Source organism: Candoia aspera, chromosome 1, assembly GCF_035149785.1.
Source record: "Candoia aspera isolate rCanAsp1 chromosome 1, rCanAsp1.hap2, whole genome shotgun sequence".
Lineage (NCBI taxonomy): Eukaryota > Metazoa > Chordata > Lepidosauria > Squamata > Boidae > Candoia > Candoia aspera.
In genome coordinates this window covers 38,971,972-38,989,598 of record NC_086153.1, presented here as the reverse complement: position 1 = coordinate 38,989,598, position 17,627 = coordinate 38,971,972, and the positions used below count along the sequence as shown (strand labels likewise).

The 17,627-nt window shown below is 37.7% G+C and overlaps 2 protein-coding genes across 8 annotated transcripts in view; one reads left to right on the top strand and one right to left on the bottom strand.

The window, feature by feature from the left end:
* The window catches only part of KLHDC3 (kelch domain containing 3), a 358,937-nt gene extending 342,392 nt beyond the window's left edge, over nucleotides 1-16,545 (bottom strand). For 2 of the 6 annotated variants that reach the window (XR_010067900.1, XM_063302536.1), the window contains exon 1: nucleotides 16,406-16,534. The gene's annotated coding sequence lies outside the window, so the exon portion shown is untranslated. Of the gene's footprint in view, nucleotides 1-15,907 lie in introns of all 6 variants that reach the window. The other 4 variants (XM_063302570.1, XM_063302543.1, XM_063302551.1 and 1 more) reach the window with 4 other exon arrangements.
* LOC134496728 (cullin-9-like) overlaps nucleotides 1-17,627 on the top strand; it is a 505,703-nt gene that overhangs the window by 414,203 nt on the left and 73,873 nt on the right. The window lies entirely within an intron of this gene.

Sequence of the window (17,627 nt, the reverse complement as noted above, 5' to 3'; positions counted from 1 at the left end):
CCAGGACTCCTAGTTCAGCTTGAGTCCAGTCCGCTATTCCAGTTGTGTATCTAATGACTGGAATTGCCCAAGTGTTAATCACCTTTATGGTATTTCCTCCACGGAGTTTGGAGGAAATCTAGTTCACCTTGTGTCCACTCAAAAATACCTGTGTAGTATCATCATCATCATCATCATCTAGATTTAATGTAGCCTTTTTGTCCCCTGCTTGGATAATTCCTAATTTGATGGCATTTTATTCAAAATTATTATCAATGGAATCACAGCTGCATATAAAAGCAATGAAAGCAAGACTCTTCTTTTGATTTTGCTTCTTCAAGTTCTTCTGTGCTAGCCATCAATATTGTCCCCCCTCTTTTTATTGCATTACTTTAAAACTGTATAATTTTCTTATTAATTCCAAAACTTTCTAAACATGTTAAAATTCATCTATAGAGTAATGAGTCAAATACTTTTTTGTAATCAATCCAGTTACCAATTTTGTTTGGTTGTGTGCTTGGTTGCCATTTTACATTTTATATATTGTGTGTTTGTTGTTAGTTTTTTCTTCTTCTTTGTGATTTGTGTGTTTATCTTGAAGGCCACCCTGAGTTACATAGTCCAAGTTGGGCAGCCTTATAAATCGTGAGATAGATAGATAGATAGATAGATAGACAGACAGACAGACAGACAGACAGACAGACAGACAGACAGACAGACAGACAGACAGACAGACAGACAGACAGACAGACAGACAGACAGACAGACAGACAGACAGATCACCTGAATTCCCAGATGGTAATTCCCCGAATCTTTCTCTCCCACTTTTTTAAATATAGGGGCAACATTTTCAGTCTTCTGGTTACCCATTCCCAAAGATTGTAATAGTCTAGATCAGCCTTTCTCAAACTTTTGATCCTGGAGGAACCCTTGAAATATTTTTCTGGCCTTGGGGAACTCCTGCACATTCAGGTTCAAATATAGGCCATAAGTTACAAAATTGTTATATTCATTTCATGTGTAGGCCTGTATATATGCATTAACAGTGTTCTTAAACAAAAAATAAAGAATGAAGCTTACCTCTTTAATGTGAAGTTGCCTGAATTTTAAAATAATTTTTTAAATAAATCGTGATCTCCCAGGAAACCCTTAGTAACCTCTCGTGGAACCCTAGGGTTCCAGGAACTCTGGCTGAGATACCCTGGTCTAGATCATCAGCTAGTTCCTACAGTAAACTAAGGCTTACCTGGCACTAGAGATTTAAACTCATTCAAAATCAGTTGATAATCTGATTAGGTTTCTATCAAGCTTATGCTTGAACCCTACACTTCACAGTTGCCTGGTCAACATTCTATTTTCAAAGAAGAATGGGACAAATTAGGTTCTTTTTGTCTAATATCTAATACCCTTTTTTCAACTTCCCTGATCAGTTGGTATATTGGTATATTTGCTGCTAACACCTTCAATAGACTTAGCTTCTATACGAATTTAAGCTGCCTATATATATTCCTCCTTGGTGACTGTCTCTCTTTCCACTTATTATATATCTCCTTTTTCATTTTCAGATTCATACTAGGGTTTTTATGCAGTCAGAATATCTTATTTTTCTATTTTCTTCCTAATTGGAATTATTTGTTTACTTGGAAACCCCTTTTGCACTTTTTGCATGAAACAGAAAAAAATGAAATCATGATTTCTGGATTTGATCATTAAAAATAACAATGGGTAACAAAATTAATGAAAGCTGTATTGTAAGCTTAGAGCAAGAGTTTAATATAAATGTATACTTCTACCTGTAGCAAAGAAAATCGGAAGTCATTCTTTTTCTGTACTTTCTTTCTTTTCCTTTTCTTTTTCTGCACTTTTAACTTTGTTCTTTTTTCTATTTTTATTTATTTAGTTATTTTCTATCCCTTTATTATTTTTATAAATAACTCAAGGTGGCTAACATACCTAATACTCCTTGCTTTCCTACTTTACTTTTTTCATTTCTTGTTAGCTTTTATCTGTTTATTTTAAAATTTTAATAAAGTTTAATTTAAAAAAAAGGAATTATTTGCAATTATGCTTTTAGTATCTCTTTAGGAATTCCCACAATCTTGAATTCCATTTTCCATAAGTTTCTTCTGCCATAGATCGTTCCTGAGATTAGTAAAATCTACTTTTTTGAAGTCCAAGGTATATCTTTGATTACCTTCAGGTTTAGTTCTTCTTACCGTAAAAACTCCAGTATTAAATGGTCACTTTTGCCAAAGTTCTGTCTGCTTTCACTTTTTCTACTATGCCTTTTCTTGTGATAGCTGATCCTCTTCATAATACACATATGTCAATTGTATAAGAAAGAGATAAGTATCTAGCACCACATCTTAGACAAGCTACCTATTCTTATATTAAAACAACATATTTCATGTGCAGTCAGAATTCAAAAATTACATATAATACAGCCCTTCATTTGAATAAAACAGTTCAGTTGGGATCTGCATATGTGAGCCTGATTGGGGTAAACTGTAGAGGTGATTGAGAAATATGATTTGCATTTTTATTCTTTTTCTTATCTAACTTGTTTTTTATTCTATTTTTATATATGATCTTATTAAAGTTCCATGTTTTATATTCTGCATTTTGATATGGCTTAATGGCTGATCAATAATAAACTATACTATGCTACGCCTTCTTCTATCCTCTGAATGAGAAAGTTTTCAACAAGACAAGTCAGGAATTTCCTGGAAGGACCACACTTGGAAGAATCTGTTCCCCAACAGATTTGGGGGTAAAGTTTGCTATCACTAGTACCCTATTCCTCTTTAAAGTATCTGCTAGTTAATTTTGAAAGGCATCATCCATATGTTCTCCTTGGTTGGGCAAGCAATAGAAAGACATCAACAAATATAGCATTTACATGTTCTTTCATTTATTTTAACTCAGATATTCTCTGCAGTATCATCCACAAATAGTGCAAGTGCTTTTCCTTTCTACTGCTTTTATTCCTTTTAAACAAACAGTATCCTTCAACTACTATATTATGCTATATATGGGGGGTTATTAAATTTGAATAATAAATAATAAATAAATATATACTATACAGAGTTTATGCATATATACATACACATACACATACACATACACATACACATAGGAGATAGATTTATCGATATACAGATATAGATATCTATATACTAAAAAACTCTGGTGTCTGTAACCTTTAACTGGGCAAAACAGTACATTGGAGGGCAACCATTTTTGAACCAAGCTACCTCAAATGGGCTAACTTACAGAATGCATCCAAAATCCAGGACCCATGACTTCTGTGGAATAGAAATTTGGCAAATTTTATAAAACATTTTATGACATAATACAAAATGTCAGAAAACATTTCCTGTGGTCAACTCCTAATGTTTGACTGTGCTATACAGTTCAATATGAATGACATGGGCTATTTTCAAGGCAGATGCATCTCTGAATACTCCCTGAATTTTTAAGAACTTGTGAAGGCAGTACTTTAGAAGCTCTGCCACTGTTGAAGGCATTGAGGAATCTGATAAGGAAATATCTCTGAAACAATGACTGGTTGTCTAGTAGAATCTATATTAGACTCATCCTAAAAGGTCTCTATTATATCTATTAAATCATGTTTTCCTTCCTGTACTAAGAGTTGAAGTTCATCTTATTTACTATATTCTGAGCTTGTCTACACTGCTACTAGTGTTGCAATGTACTTATCAGACTTTGATTTGTAGCGGTTTGATTTTTACATACATATACATTTCTACATATACACACATACACCAGGTGCCATGTATTTATTAGAAATTATTAGAAAGATAGAATATATGAGATCCTCTCAAAGCAGGCCATACAGGCAGAAGGGTTTGATCTGAAGGTCTCAGCTTACGCAAGATGTGGAAGAGTATCAGAAGAGAGATTTCTAAGAGGACTCAGCAAAGATGATTTTCAAAACTAGAGATGATACCCATATGAACTACATGAAGCAATAGCACTCAAACGGATTAAGTACCAGTATACATGAGAAGAATATTAGCTGGAAATTTTAAAAGTGGGAACTGTAGTACTTGGAACAATCACACAGAATGACGTACTGTGCATGTTGTGCTTTCTACCTTGATTCTTCTGGAACTGAAATCTAGCCCTTTGAGTTGGGTAGGTATGTATGCTATATGTGTATTTGCGAATTGCCAGATTTCAGACCAGGTACAGCAATCAATTTCTATTATTCCAGAAACTCAAACCTCATACTCAGGAACTAATTACACTACATGTCATGTTCACTGATTCAATGTAGTTTATACATTGTAACGTTTCACATGCCATGGCGCTGACGCACGTTTCTGTTTGGGAGGAAGCTGCTGTGAGACCTTGTACCAAGCTCTGTATGTGAAATCAGTACAATGGAATGTGTTTGGGTTATTTTCTCTGCTCAAGGACTTTTCCCGCAGACCATCAGAAACCGTTAGGAGCGCCTGGGATTGTGAATTTGAGAAGATTCTAGGGGGGGGAGGGATTTCATTTGCACCGAGGGTTTTTAGTTGGAATTTGGCACGCTTTCATCATTCTCAGCTTTCTCTGTGATCCTGCATACTATTCTTTAATAAATCAGATATCTTTGAATTCCTACTTATGAGTCTGATGGTGTTTTAGAATAGGCAACCATTACACTACAATTGCCAAGGACTTACATATTTAGGTAAGCCTTTATGTAAGCCAAGGACTTACATGTAAGGACTTCTATGTAAGTCAAGGACTTACATATTTAGGAAAGCCATCCTTTCAAGTTAGCAGACTTCTGATTTTCTCAGCCTTGAGATTTTAATGCACCTACTCCATGTGTATACAACAGTTCTATATGATCTCAGTAATACTATTTCATGTCTCATCAGCGTTAGCCCTTCCACTACCCCCCTAATTTCTCCTTCCCCTCTTCAACTGGATCTGTAGGTTCCAGATGCACCTCCCCCTCCAAGAGGGTTCCCCCCTTTTCATTTTTTTGTCAGCTGGAACTGACAAAATCTCCCACTTTCAAACTTCTCTACCACTCCCTCCTATTGTCTTGGGATTATCAGGAAGGGGATAAATTTCCATTGTTTTTCCTCTGTCCAAAGCTGATGAGGTTTCTTCCTGCCTGGAAATGTCAGGAAGTGAAAGGATTTTCTGTTTTTTCTCCAGCAGCAGTCAGAGGGATTTTTCTCTGATCTTCTTTCTTCTGACAGCAGGAGGGGGGTGTCCATCAGTTGTATTTCTTCATCAGAAGCTCCTCCCATTCTAGAACTATTCCCCTCAACATTAGGTGGGGCAATTACCATCTTTTTCTTTTCAGTGGTTATAGAAAGTTCTCCTTCCCTAAACCAGTCTCTCTCCTTCAGAATAGTTGAAAAATGCAGCTAGTTAAATGATTTGGGCCTGTGAGGGTACTGCAAATGGAACTGTCAAAGGAAGCAAGGAGCAAGAAATCCTCTGCTGCCCCTGATTATTTTTCAGTATCTGGGTAGTTCTTCCAATGAATCAAAAATTCCAGTCTATTCCTTCTGTTATGGGAGTCCAGAATACATTCCATCTCCAATTCTTTCTTCTCTGCAACTAAAGGGATATAGTGGGGCAAAAGTATTCAAAGGACAATGGAGGTATTCCAGGATCAGGAGAGACTGGAAAACTGGTTATTTTCAATGAGACTGGAAGCTGCAGACAAAAGGCTACAGGCTTGATCTGTGCAACTACAGGAAATGGTATTTGGTATCCAGCCTTTTAGACTGTTGTGTGAAAGACAGAAATCTGGTACAAAATCAGATGTGGTCTCCAAAAGTAATGTGGGGGGTGATTTTGGTGAAAATTGTCAGAAAAGCTCTTGTGGGAGTTCTTGGTCCAGGAGCTGCTGAATGGCTTGAAGTTCTTAGGAAAAAGAAGACAGCCAAAAACCATTTCACCACAAGCATGGTGACATCTAAGCCATAAAGAAAAAGCTACATGCTAGAAGTTGTGATGCTAGGAGTTTACATACAACAGTTATTGCTCTAAGGTGGCATCTGTCCTCTCAGTTTCAGCATCTAATTATGGTTAGTTAGATGATGATGAATAGAGGGAAGGTGGAGCTTTATGTACAATAGCTGAAATGTATCTTTCCAAAAACATGTTGTGAATTTGGGCCTTCATCAGAAATAAGACTGGGCAAGCAATGATTTCAGAAAATTTGAAAGATAACTGCCTCGGAGAAAGAGGGAAGGTTGTCATGGAATGTAATCAGTCCTCATAGAAAAGAAACCAACTACCACCAGAATGGTATCCAGAACCTTGACACATATCAAGTCAGTAATAAAGTAAGAGGAAATAGGGTCCCAAATCCCCTATGGGTAGAGGAGAGGGATACAAGAATCCAATCGGTTTATTGGTGAGAGGCTTGGGACAAGTCTGGCAAGTAGACACATAGGCTCTAACATCAATGCAAATAAAAGGGCACCTTATAGAGAAGATGATGGGTATTTCAAATGTCCCAAACATGGCATGGCACATTTAAGACTTCTTCCCTCAATGAAGAAAGAATGTTTAGCCAGTCATTCTCCCAGTACCCAAGAAAAGGAAGATTAAAAGAAAGGGTCCTTAAGGTCATCTGTCTGAGACCATACATACGGATCCTGCTCTTGCTAAATATACATTTGATCAAGTAGGGAAGGAATTTTCATTCTGGCCTGCAAGAGGTCCACTGTCTGGATTTGGGGTGGGGGGTAAAGTTCAAAATTTGCTCCAATAAAATTAGTTAACAGCTTAGCCATCAACCAATAACAATAGGAAAAAATGTGTTTGGCTGAGCTGGCACTATGTAAGCCTGTGAGAAGTTTGTAAGTGTTCTAAATTCTTCTTGTCAGTTTGGACTTCAGTTAAGATCAGTCAGTCCCAGGGTTTAATCTTAAGCCTTTTCTTCCTGTCTTTTTGAATCAAAAGACTTTGGGATATTCTTTTCCCAACCTTGAGATATTCTAGTTCTATATTTACAGCATGATTCTGTATGGTCTGAGTACTACTGATTCCCACCTCACCAGCTTCAGCCTTTACATGAGTGAAGCCCTTTGTTCAGGAGGTGAACAGTAGAAGTTGTAGAGCTAAATTTCTTTCTACATGTCCTGAATATCTGGAAAAATAGGAACAAGCACCACTGGAAGTGTTATAAAGATTCACTTTCCACCCTCTGTATGAAGACCAAGCCAATGTTCATAAGCTAATGTTCTTTCTATTTTGATTTGGTTGGTATAATATAATATTACAGCAACACTCCTGAATCCTTCTATAGTATGCAACCCTTTATCTGAGGTCCTCATTTCAGGGCATTCATCTTCAACCCTCACAGGGCTTAGGTCATCCTGATTAAGGTTTCCATATTCTGGCCAAGCACATTTTTTGTTGGCAGTCCATTATCCAAATAACACAGCCCATGATCCTCAAAACTATCTCTCTTCTATGGATAGTATATGTGCAGTGGTATTCTTTTGTCTGTTTACAGTTCTATTGAATGGACTGCAAGGCTGTATGACATCATACAAAACCCCCTAGGATTTTAAGCTACCTTCCAAGATCATCAAACATTATAATTATTTGCTTGGGTTAGTGCTTTGTAGTATCATCTGCCTCCATGTGGATTACAGAAAGGCATAATTACAACTGGATTTGATAAGTCTTAGAAATTGTTCTCTCACATCTCTGATCCTTGCACCTGACAGAATACATAAGCTGTAGTGTCTGGTCAGCACACATCCTTCAATTCTTTGTTGTAGTGAGTCACCACTGTTCTGTTGATTTTATTGGAGGAAACAGCTGCATTCCTCTGCCTTTCAGGGATATATTGTGCTGTTTCTGTGTCTTCTTTTCTTCCCTGAAGTTTTAGAGCCTGTTTATTCTGTGAGGTCTGAAAACTATTTCTGAATTCCAATGGAACAGAATATCTGCTTCTGTTAGTGACTTTTGCACAGGTTTTGCTCTTTGATTCTCTTCTTCTGGAGGGTTGCTTCCTCTCAGTTTTAGCTGTTGTGCCTCCTGTTTCTGAAGTGATAAATCTTCATCCTTACTCAAATGTGTCATTACTTTAATTCTTTGACCTTTTCTTCAAGAGCCTCTACAAGCTTGTACTATTGTGAAAATCTTCACTTGCTGAAGGAGTTCATTCCTCTCTGTATTCACCAATTAACCAGATGTAGGGAATAAAGTAAGGTAATTTTATTCAGCAGGATTCTTCTAGAAGAGGTGCACCTCAATCACCCAATGGTTAATGAGCAACTCTCCAGATGTACAATTGAAATGACCAGCTGTTCAGCAGATTGCTTTTGCATCTATCACATCTGAATATGTAATCCCTCAGGACACATTTTCTCTGCCATTCTCTTTTCTTCTTTGTCTTTTCTTCTTTTTGAACACAATCGGCAAACAATTATTTGTCCTTACGGCCCTGGTTCAAGCACAACATAAACCAGAATTCCCCTGAATAAGGATCAAGCAAGCTTACGCATTTATGCATGCTGCCTATAACTTCCACTTGGTTCCAACCAGAAGTAGGAGAGGCTCAACATGCCAAAGGACCTCTGTGATTTGTATACCCAATCTGAGAACTTTGATTTACTGCTTTCTATGCCAGAATATAAAGCCAAGATAATAGGTTATTAGGAAAATAATTTCAGATGTAATTAGATACTCAGATGTAAACTTATGTAAACCACAGTGCCATAAAGGACATTCCCAAACTTGTTTAGCCCTTCCTAATCAAAACTGGAAGTGATCAGGAAATATACACTTATTCTTATATCTGTACTGCCTCAATATTATAAATTATTCGGAATTTTGGCAATTTAAATAAATTATTTTGCTGACCTGGAAACACAGATGTTAATTATTATGCTCAATTACATGTTCAATTGAAAGACATCCCATGTTCAATTACATGCTAAACTAAGAGAAAGTGATGTTTCAAATAAATCAGTTTTGGTTTCATGGTAATCAAAGCTTTGAAAAATTACTTTAATGTCTAAACTGTATTTAGGCTTGAGTACGAAAGTTTCCAAAACTGCTTTCAGCTATGCAAATCATAACTTCATATCATAACATAATTTGGTTGTTGCAACATTTAGAATGTTATTTAGACCTGAGGTGCTCAGCACATTTCTCAATTCATATAGTAACAATATTCTTGATGTTTTAAAAAGTATAAGATTGTAGGAACCTGTTTCAATGAGCTTAAAATCTAAATTTTGTCCACAGGGATATAGAGAAGAAAAGTAGCACTAAAAGAAACAAGCAAAACAGCTCTACAAAATAAGTAAAACCAAACAAAACGAATTTAACATGAGATCATTACATTTTATAACTGATTTTTGGGCTCTAAGAAGATACAAAAGAAATCAAAGTAAAAATAAATAATACATTGCAAAAGTACAAGTATGCCCAGCCTTGCAGCACTAACTTAAACAGCCTGGCTTCTTAATAACACTGCAAGTTCTAAGCATGTAATCTTCAGTTCTAGCAATTAATATATGCCAAAAGCTCTATTATATTTTAGACCAGCAAGAGATAAACAATTTTGATACTATTAATAATTCACAGCAGTAACAGACCTCTACTTTTCTAATCCCTCCATCTCTGAATTATATTCCATAATATATAAATTCCCTACCATGCTGTTGTCTTAGTTCTTCCAAATATAAAACCTGAAAGGTTGTGGTTTTACCACATGGATTAGTAGTATTTAAAAATAGCTCCGGACAGGTTGAAGCAGTCCATACTGACTGTTCTATTTTAGGCACAACCCAAGACACTATTACATCCATAAGTATAACTATCCAACCCCTTTTCGCACTCCTGACTCCTGACTCATTCTTTTGGCTAATTATTCCAAGACAGCAGGATATGGAAGCCAGTATCTTCCTAATTAGTGACCATCTGTGATGAGGTTCAGTTCTAACAATTCTGGACAGCTAGCTAGCATGAGTCACTTATAAAGTAAGGCAGCAGATTTGTGAACATCTAAAAGACTCGAGAGAAAAAACAAACCAGGTCTTACTTCCATGCTATTGTTTTCATAAAATCAGAACAGTCTTCCTGGGTCAGGCCACAGGCAGATCTAATCCAGCATTGTGCCATACAATGGTCAACTATCCATTTAAGGCATGCTGCTTATGATTTAAGAGACAGTAAATAGCCTTCAATATTAGCGCCACTGATAGCCTGCTCCTCCATGAATTGTTGACAACAAATTCTAGTGTTTTAATTATGCATTCTGTTCTTCTCTTACCAAAAGTACCTATGCCATGCATGATTTTACATACCTCATCTTCTGTCATTCCAAGCTAAGAGCTCCAACTACTATAATTTTCCTCATAGGGAAGCTATTCCAGACCCCTAACCAACCATAAAGGCTTGTTTTGTTTTTATTCTATAATATCCCTTTTAGTGCAGTGACCAGAATTGTAGGCACCATGGGCTCACCACATATTTGAATTAGAGTACTATATTACAGCTCTAAAAATGGAATGTTTCTTTTTTATTTCCATTAAGTTTTAAGATGACTTCTGAAAATCATTTGCATATTGTCACATCTGCTCAAATCTACTATGAAAGAACAATTGTTGCAATTTTTTAGCAGATCCATATACAACAGGAGCAAGTGATTCATTACTTTTAGCACCTCATTTGTGGTATCCTCAGATAGTGTCCCATAATTCAGAAAGCCTCCTGCAAGCCTCAAAATGTTGGGTGGCTGCAGTATGGCCTCTGATCCCTCCACAGTTTTTCACGTCTTAATATATTAATCAAGCTCATTCCTTGTATCAAATAGTAAGACATACAGTATTTCTCATTTACACACTGGAAACACATCTGAAGGTTTGTACAGCCTGACTTGTGATTGTTTGGCTACTGTAGCCCATTCATATTGCAAAGTGAAACCACTGCATCACAAAATTGTCAGTGTAAAGCAATCTCCCTTCACTTCCCCCCAAATGCTGCCAATATTGCATTCAGAGCAGGACCTCAGATCAGCTACTGTCATGTGGCCTCCTCTGTAACTACTGGATATTCTATCCTTGCAAGTACCTCTACTCTCCTTTTGCCACTAGTTGAAGAGTAACAGATTTTATGACAACACAACACAGGTGTTTTCTGATTCAATGTCTCTCTTTAATGAGATGGAGTAACTAAAATGACCTATCACAAGAAATAGAAACTGTCGAGGCCCATTAATAAGAATGCCAGATGCAGAAAGGCAAACTAAAGGTAAGGTCATATACAAGTCATCAGCTATATAAGCTAAATAAAAACAAAAAGGTTTACAGAAAGCTATGCTCATATGCTGCCTTCACCAAATCTATCCAGCCACTTCTTATCTCATAAATTTATTCTAGCTTCCTATTACAAGCAATAACTAAGAGAGAGTCAGTTTGGTGTAATGGTTAAGGTGCTAGTCTAGAAACCAGGAGATTGTGAATTCTAGGCCTCTCTTAGACATGAAATCTGGCTGGGTGACTTTGGGCCAGTCGCTCTCTCTCAGTCCAACCCACCTCACAGGGTTATTTTTGTGAGAAAAATAAGAGGCAGGAGTTCTAGGTATGTTCCCCACCCTGAACTGATCAAATATATTTTTAAAAGGCAGGATAAAAATCTAATATCTCCTATACAGACTACTGCAATGCGCTCTACATGGGGCTACCCTTGAAGAGTATCCGGAAGCTACACATGGTGCAAAATGCAGCCACATGGGTGACCTTGGGTATCCCAAGATCAGCACATGTCACCCCTTTGCTCCGTGAGCTGTGTTGGTTGCCAGTATGCTTCCAGGTCCAATTCAAGGTGTTGGTTATCACCTTTAAAGCCCTACATGGCACGGGTCCAGGCTACCTAAGGGACCGTCTCCTCCCCATTATATCAACCCATCCCTCCCGGTCATGCAGAGAGGGCATGCTATGGACCCTGTCTGTAAGAGAACTCCCATCTGGCGGGGTCCAGGAGGCGGGCCTTCTCTGCAACAGCCCCTGCCCTTTGGAATATCCTTCCCCCGGAAGTGAGATTGGCTCCCTCCCTCCTGGACTTTAGGAAACAACTAAAGACCTGATTCTGTTATCATGTCTGGGGCGGGAGAGAGAGTAGTCATTCCTGGGGATGGTTAGTTTCTTAGAAGGACCCTGCTCTGCTTGCAAATCACAGAGAACTTTCAGCCATTGGGGTTTTTATATTTATTTTATTATGTATTATAGTATTTTACAGTTTTATATTTTTCTTATTTATGTTTTACTGTAAACCACCCAGAGTCCCTTTTGGGAGATGGGCGGTGATAAATTTGATTGACTGATAAATAAATAAATAAAACTAATAACCACCACTCAAATACTTAACCTCCTTGAACAACACTAACATATGCTTTGGAACTACAGGTTTTGTCTTTTCTTGGCATCTTCTCTCTGTATGTTATATGGCCATTCTGACATCAGAAGTAAGTGAATGCTCTAGAATGGGAGTTGAAGTCCACACATATTAAAGTTGCCAGGTTTGAAAAACACTGCTCTAGAACTTCCCAGGAATTTCCAAAGCTACCAGAACATCAAGTTTTAATTACAGCAATCTTATATATGAGGCTGCTCTTAAAGATTACAGAAAAACTTCAGTTGGTTCTCAAAATAGTAGTCACATAACTCGTTAGAATCAGCTGCTGCTGATATCCTTTGATAGGATGAAAATTCTATCAAATTCCATCACTAAGTAATGCAGTCGTTAAGTGCAACATCATGTGACTGCAACATTGGACTTACTGCTGGCTTCTCCATTGATTTTGTTTGTTGGAAGCCGGCTGTGAAACTTGCAAATGGCGATCACATCACTGCAGGATGCTGCAACTGTCATAAGTTTGAGGACCAGTTGTAAAACTACTGTTTCAGCACCGTTGTTTGAATAGTCACTAAACAGGGCAGCCGTTAACCAAGGACTACCTGTACTTGTTTTATTCAATGACCAGAATACCAAGTTTCTATCAGAAAAGCCCAAATTATGCTATTATTCCATATACAGAGTTGTTTCCTCCTTAAAGCAAAGATCCCAGGAATCTTGAATGGATATATATTTGATGCATAAATTTACCTCAAAACTTTCAATGGAATGAAGTAATGAAGCAGGTTAGAAACTCCACAAACATCACTATCTGAACAACAAACTGCTGTAAAAAAGCAGCTATTGCCAGTGAGACAAACCCAAAAGCCCTTGGTTAAAGTCAATTCGCCATCATCTCTCCTCATAAAATGGCCCTCAAACTTACTCCAATCCTACCAACATAATCATGATCTTGCTTAACTAGGTAATAGGACTGCAGAAACTTTAAGAGATAGCTTTATATTGTGCTGACTGTGTGTACAGAAAGTACAAATTATCTACCATTATTCCTTCTGGCATAAACTAAACAAAAATAGAATTTTTCAAAATACCATAATTTTGTAAAATTCAATCATAGACAATATACTGACATCTCAGACTACTGATCCTGATTTTTCTTCAATAGACAGCACTGAACATAGGTCAAAAATAAATATTTCTGAGACCTACCTACCATTCCATAGAAAGCAGATTTAATATACCCAATACTTCAGATATTGCTGTACATTATTACAGCTAGTCCTCACCTACTAACGGTAATTGGGACTAGGAACTCCATCGCTAAGTGATGCAGTTGGAAAGTGCAATGTCATGTCACCACGCCAACTTACTACAGCAGTTCTAGCAGTTTCAGTTGCCATTGTTAGGCAAATCCCACATGGTTCCAGCATCCCACGGTCACGTGGATGCCATTTGAGACCTGTTGCCAGCTTCCCCATTGACTTGGCAGAAGCCGGCAGGGAAGGTCACAAATGGTAATCACATGACTGCGGGATGCTGCAATACTGTAACTGTGAGCTGGTTGCTAAACACCTGAATTGCGATCACATGACTGTCAGGATGCTGCAATGACTGCAACTACAAGGACCAGTCATAAGTTCCCCTTGTTCAGCACCATCATAATTTCAAACGGTCACTGAATGAGTGGTTGTTAAATGAGGACTACCTGTATATGAGACATGTACATTCAACTGATATTTTATCTCTATACTGAAAATTCTTAATGAAAAACTGTGACTACTTTGTACAACAATTCTTAATGGAAAAATGTATGCATTTGGTTTCTTTTTAAAGAAACATTATTTTCATTTCAAAAGTACTTTTTGTCCCTAATTCCTCACTCAAATCCAACTCAGCAACGCACTCTAATCTGATGAATAAAGATGTTTGATATTTCAACTATAGTGCGGTTTCCTTCAACAATGTATCACACAAACTCACAATAAGACCAGACAGCAGGGAAAACCAGATACAAATATACTAAAATCAAGAGTCCCATAACTAGAAACAAACTATGTACAATAGGTCAACACAGCATGAAATAAAAATGTATTAGTGCTCTTATTAGCTCCAAAGCAGGTTATAAGGAACAGAACAAGTCTCAGGGGACAGTGGAATTTAGTGAAAGTAATGTATTTTCCCTTCTGCTAGGTGGAGGATCCATTAGAACTTTCAAGGAATCCTACCTCCAGCAAAAGCAAACTAAGGAATCCAATATATTGTTCTTGGGTTTTGTTTTCCACAGATAAGGTTTATGCTGAGATTTAAAGAGAAAGAGAAAAAAGTGCAAATATTCTTATAAAATGCTATTTGGCTTCAGTTAGGAATATAACAGTCATTCATACATACATTATTACATGGCTTTTCTCAAATTGCAAACTGAGAATAAATGTTTATATTGACTCAACTGCATTTGCAGTTATATAAACATTCTATATGTATTGCTTTCTCTTTGATAGCCCATTCCCAAATCTCAAATTTCTGGGAATAAAGATATTCAGAAAATTTTTAAGAATACGTAAACATTAAGGTTTGAAGACCTCTTCTGTCTGAGAATGTACAAAATATTTATGTGTATACATGCTATCACATAAAAGAGCAGATTTTCTATTTCTGTGAATTCTACAGTGCAATAGCAAATTAGTTATTTGGGATTAAAACAGTACAAGGAAGTTTTTAATATGAATAGCAAAAAAGGTATTGCTATCCAGAAGAAGAAGAAAAATCCCTATTTCCAGCATGAGCCAATGGATGAAAAGTAAGTTTCTACTCAGAGATTATGTACACTTTTTAATGCCTACTTATCCAGAGTATCATCCACACTGACACTGTGATTTATCCTCATTCCTGACTAAGCATGTATAACCAATATATGATTTACCCATAAATATCCCTCATTACCCTCTTCATTCCATTCTCTTCTGTTGTGTTCCCAATTTTTTATAGATTATAAATTCTGGGTATACTGGTACCATGGATACTGATAGTCCTATATTCAATACACAAACAATTAAAAACACAGCAAACAACATTACTAAAAACAAAGTAAGAGTATAAGATCGTATCCTGGCAGAAATGGGGAAATCACAACAGAAAGACTTCCAGATGCCACAGAGTTTTGATTCCTGCTTGGTATTCTCCAGATACCTTAGGGTCCAACTCAACCAGCATGGCCTTGATCAGGAATGTTGGTGTTCAGGGTAATGTTAGGTTGGCAATTCCTTTTGAACACCTCCTTTTTGAATACTCAAAGGTCCCCCAAAGTCATAATCATTCCAGTGCAGAAAATACATTCTTAGCAAATATCCCTTAAAAAGCTACTTTACACATGAATCTGGGAGAGATGTATTCCTTAGAGATGATTAAAGATGCACAGGCATCTCATATTGGTGACATCACTGGCCAGCAAACTGATTTCTTTTAATATTATCCTATTTGGGTATGCGTGTTTGTGTCCATGAAGTAAATATTTGCTAGATATTCTATTTCATAAACCAAAATAATTCAGATGTTGGGTACTGCATACCTTGATTTACGGAGGGGGTGTTTTTGGTACTCCACCTCAGCCAGCACAATGTCTTGGGTGAGTCTGCACACAAAACAATTAATTCATACTGACTCACCAACGACCCTGGGGGCACATACTGGGAGCTCCAGCCCATCTGGAAGGCCCCAGGAAGAATAAGGCCAAGATGCCTCCTTTAAGACTAGCCTGGGATTCTCTGTGCTCACAATGGGCTCCTGTCCTGTCACACCCCTCAGTGGTCTGGTCTCCCTCCTATATCGGCATACATACTATTCTCTTTCCCTTGAGGCGTGCCTCCACCTCCATCCCAGCCACTGACTCGGCCGCTCTCACATCCTGTCCAGCGGAGCAACGCTCTCTGACTGCACCTCCAACGCCCAGCGCCACCAACGCGCGTCTTGCCCACCTGCCCCGCGGCAGAACCCTGGTTGACCCGCGTCCTCCTCAGCAGCGGCTCTGAAAGAGCCCAGTCTTGCTCTGCTACCTCAGCAGAATTACCTGCCCGGGAGAGAGGGAAGCGGGGCCGACCCGCGGCCCCTAAGGGTCACACCTGCTCTAACGGCCCGGCTAAGTCCAGCTTTCTCCACAGGCGACTCAATCTCTCCCTCTCCCCCTCCCTCATCCAGGCCCAGCCTGAGTTCAGCATCGGCGCGTAAGCGCGGGGGTTGTCCCATTCCCTAAAGGAGCTTGGGAAATGTAGTCTTCTACTTTTGCGCGACGTTTAAAGTGTAAGATTGCACGATAAAGATTTCAAGCGCATATAAGGAAAAAAAAAGTTTCTCCCTTCAGATGTGCGGGTTGAAAAGATCCATTCATTTATCGCTCTTCAACTGCCATAATTGAATGAAGATTATCTTTAACCACCAATGAAATTGCTGAGCAATGGAAAAATTAGCCTAGAAGTGTTGGATCCTCCCCCTTCCTTTGATACTTTGAGAAGGGGAAGTGATAGTCATCTGATTTGTCTAAGATGTTTTAGTAGATTCCTGTGCAGGGTTTGAACTAGATTATTTGTAAGATCCTTTCCCATTTATACACTATGGTTCTATATATTTGTAGTTCAGGCATTTAATGGGGATTGATCACACAAAATTAGACAGTGGATCTGTTGTACAAATACGATGGTTAAGAATTGGTGAAAGAGAATCCCATCTTTTCAATGCACACATCTGAAGAAGCATTGTTTTGCCTATATGCGCTTGAAATCTTTATCATGCAATCTTACAGTTTAAACACCACACAAAATTAGACAGTGGATCTGTTGTACAAATATGGTTAAGAATTGGTGAAAGAGAATGTTTTTTTAAAAAACAGTTAATTTTGTTCTAAGTAAGAGTAGAAGCATGGGGATTCTTTTATTTGCTCTTATTAACAAAATTTGTAATAATAATATCCATATATTGTTGTTGAACATAGGCCCTGGCCTTAAATTTTGGAAGCTTGGCATTAATTTTAGTTTCTTCTGGGCTGGATGTTATCAACTAGGGCTTTTTAAAATTGATTGTTGTTTGTTGCATTAGGCTGTTTTTGCTATGTAAACTACTTTGAGAGGGTTATACTTTTAAGATAGCTGAAAAATAAGCCAACTTTATTTGTTTGTTTGATAAATAGGATGGTAATAGCTAATTAGTGTTCAAAAAAAATGAGACTTGGAATTTATGTAGCCTATAGAAATGATCAGCAACTATGTCTTGTGGCCTGATGCACGTCTCCTGCCTCC